Source organism: Pteropus alecto, unplaced genomic scaffold (assembly GCF_000325575.1).
Source record: "Pteropus alecto unplaced genomic scaffold, ASM32557v1 scaffold24, whole genome shotgun sequence".
NCBI classification, from domain to species: domain Eukaryota; kingdom Metazoa; phylum Chordata; class Mammalia; order Chiroptera; family Pteropodidae; genus Pteropus; species Pteropus alecto.
This window is the reverse complement of record NW_006439192.1, coordinates 19,537,361-19,540,822: the sequence shown is the minus strand read 5'-3', so window position 1 is coordinate 19,540,822 and position 3,462 is coordinate 19,537,361.

Sequence of the window (3,462 nt, the reverse complement as noted above, 5' to 3'; positions counted from 1 at the left end):
GAGGGATCCTTACCCTTGCTGGTGGCAGGGTCAGAGGCAGAGTCCAAGGCTCTAAAGTCATTAGAACTCTCATGCACTGCTGCTGATAAATGCAAAATTGGTCAGCTACTTGCGAAATCAGTTTGTCGATTTCTTATAAAGTTAAGTATACACCTACTGGATGAGCCGATCATTCTGCTCCTCGGTGTTTATTTGAGAGGAATGAACATGTATGTCCACCAGAAGGGATTGTACATGAATGTTCACAGCACCTTTATTCATAATGGCCTAAGATGGAAACAACACAATGTCCATCAAGAGGTGAATGAATACACAGTTGAGGTATAGTCATACAATGGAATAGCAGTCACCAATAAAAAAGAACAAACTACCAATACACAAAACATGGATGAAACTTAGAAACATCTTGTTGAGTGAAGGAAGCCAGACACAAGAGTACACACTAAATGATTCCATTTAAATAAAGGATTAGAACAGGCAAAAACTAAGCTACAGTCAGAGAAATTGTATCAGTACTTGCCTGGGGCAGGGATTAGGGCTCTATCAACTGCAAAGGGGCACAAGGAAGATTTGGGGGGCAGTAGAAATATTTGATATCTGGATGGTGGTGATGGCTATGCAAGTGTATACATTCATCAAAACTCATCAAACTGTAGTCTTAAATGCATTCGATTGTATGTAAAATATTATTTTATGACTATTAAACCAAATTAAGTTAATTAAAAAAAAAAAAATAGTCCAAGGGCAGGGTCTCCTCTGGCGAAAACTCTGATCTAGAGCACTCTGCGTATCTCTAGAAACATCTGCAATTTATGCTATGTTTCTCAATTCCTATTTACTTGGTATAAAAATACTATGGGGACCAAGATGGGATAGATGCACTTCTCCCTATTCCTCCTATTAAGTACAGCTAAAAAGCCTGGACATTATAAAACAAATATATGAAGACTCCAAAAGTGGATAGAGGAAGAAAGACTGGGGAGTGAACTCAGAACCTGGAAGTGACATGGCAATGGGTTCCCTGAGTTTTTTTTTTTTTTTTTTTTTTTTCTCATATATCCTGGACTGGATACCAGAGAGGCCAGCAACCCAGAATCACCATTGGGCGCGGACCAATAAAATAAGTTTTTTTTTCTCATATATCCTGGACTGAATACCAGAGAGGCCAGCAACCCAGAATCACCAATGGGCGCGGACCAATAAAATAAATAAAGCTTCCAAAGGAGCCTGTTCTCTCTAGCCAAAGGACCAGGAAAGGGGCAGCCTAGCAAGACAGAACTTTTAAACAGTAACCACCTTACTCAAGCCGAACACCGTGGGAAAAATCCCACCCCCACCAGGTCAGCAAAGGCACCCCAAGCAGCAGAACTTGTTCTTCCTCAAGTGTGTACAGTTTCTTCTTTAACAAAAGATAATGAAAACTGTTAACATCTTCAGTGGTGCTGACTATGCTTTGGGGTAACTCATGGCTAATGACGATTATAAAATCATCAGAGTGCCTCACTTCTGGAGTTAATATTTCCAAATGGTCCTTGTATTACTGTCTTCTATGACTATTATGTTGTCAGATCTCTAATACAAATCTTTGCTATTCTTCATTCTCAGAGTGGACTCTTGATTTTTTGAAAAATAGCCTGTCTTCTTTGACAACCTGAAATTCAGAAGGTGGAAATACTTAGCAAACTTTCAGGGTGACTTTGTGCCCAAATTATCTTTGGCTCTCCCCAGATAGCCACTTGGTATGGCCAAAGGATTTATTTCCATTCTCCACTAGTTTAACTCATGGTCTGGCACATAGAAACAAGGAAGGAATTCCAAGAATAATTAGATGTGGGTGACATCCTCCACAATTTTGACAGTGTAGTTCAACAGTACTGTAAAAATTGTTCTATTTGTCAGGCCCACAATATGAGAAAAACTTCAAAGACAAAAAAAGGAAGCTCATCCTTTCCTTGAAGAATATTTATAATTATTCAGACTTAATCTATTCAAAATAAAATGTTATCCTTATAAATATATGCTTTAATAATCGTACCTTTTCAAGAGGAGTAGAAACAACTCATATGCAAACATCTGTCAGCAAATGTTGGGAAAGACTTTATTCCAATGTTCGAAATATCTTGCCTTTGAAGAGTGAGAGGACTCTTTATAAGATGATATAACACCAACTATGCCTCCATGACCCACATCATCCATACCCAACAGGAATAGTGAAATATCAAAATGGTATTTTGAAAAATAACCTTGCCATGATATGTGTTTAAACTGGCCCTGCCCAGAGCTCTTATGAACATAAAATCTATAGCTTATAAAAGGCTGGCACTCTGCCTATATGAAATATTAATTTGTAGGACTTTGAGTCTTCCAGACACTTCTGGAAGAATATACATGACTTAAGTGGTATTGTATTAGATTTATAACAATACATACGAAATGTGACATTTTATTCACAAGTAAGAAATCCTCTACCAAATGATCTGGATGATCATGAAATAACATTGGGTTCATCAGTTTTCACACTGCTTATATCTCACTGGAAGGGATTTTATCAAGCCCCACTAGCTAATATGGCTGTCAAGTGCTAAATTCTTATAGTTTAAATCCCTACCTCCCACAATGAGCAGTCCCACTCATTTGATAACTTTTTGCTATTAATATCTCTTCTCCCTAAACGCAGGTATTAGCAACCCACTCTCCACCAAGTTCCAAATCAGTAGTGGCATCACGATGTGTCCCAAGGGTGATCCGAGGCTACAAGGACAAAGGACCGACCCACTTATTCTAACCTAGGCCTGCTAAAGAGCAGAATTCCACCTGTGTTTCTATGTTGTTCAGCAATCTTCCTGAACCTTAAGTTAATCTCGATCCAATTGGAAAGATTCAAGAAAATCTACAAGGAGACAGTTTTCAACCTACCTCTTGTCCACAAAAAGACAGGTCTGTTGACCATTATGAGTACCAGCAGCACATGACATGCTCATGCACCATGATGTTTGCTATTTTGCTGCACTGTTCCACCTGAACTTGCTGATCTGGTCAATGAGTAGTGAGTCATGACAGGAAGATAAAGGGGATTCACTCTCAGAAACCCAGACTGACTCTCTCTGGGTGCCATGGCTTGACCTAGTTACTGTCACTGTGGTCTTGTCTTCAGGAACTAAAAGATACCAATTTCTTCCTTTGTCATGTCGATAATATCAAGTATTTAAATGCTTCTAAATGAAGGTCTGCTCTCAAGGTGCCACAAGGCACTAAGGGAAAGTCCCCATAATATAAGTGCCTTTCACCTGAGATGCGATGTGTGACAGTTAAGCAGCGAAAGGTTAAAAAAACAAAGCTCCTTAAATGTTATGAGTAACACACTAGTCTAACTTCACAGAGTTGTACTTTCTCTTTCCAACTCAGTGGAAAAATACAGTGATAGCTGAAACAGAGGGTCTTAATGACTTTGATTAAATTTGG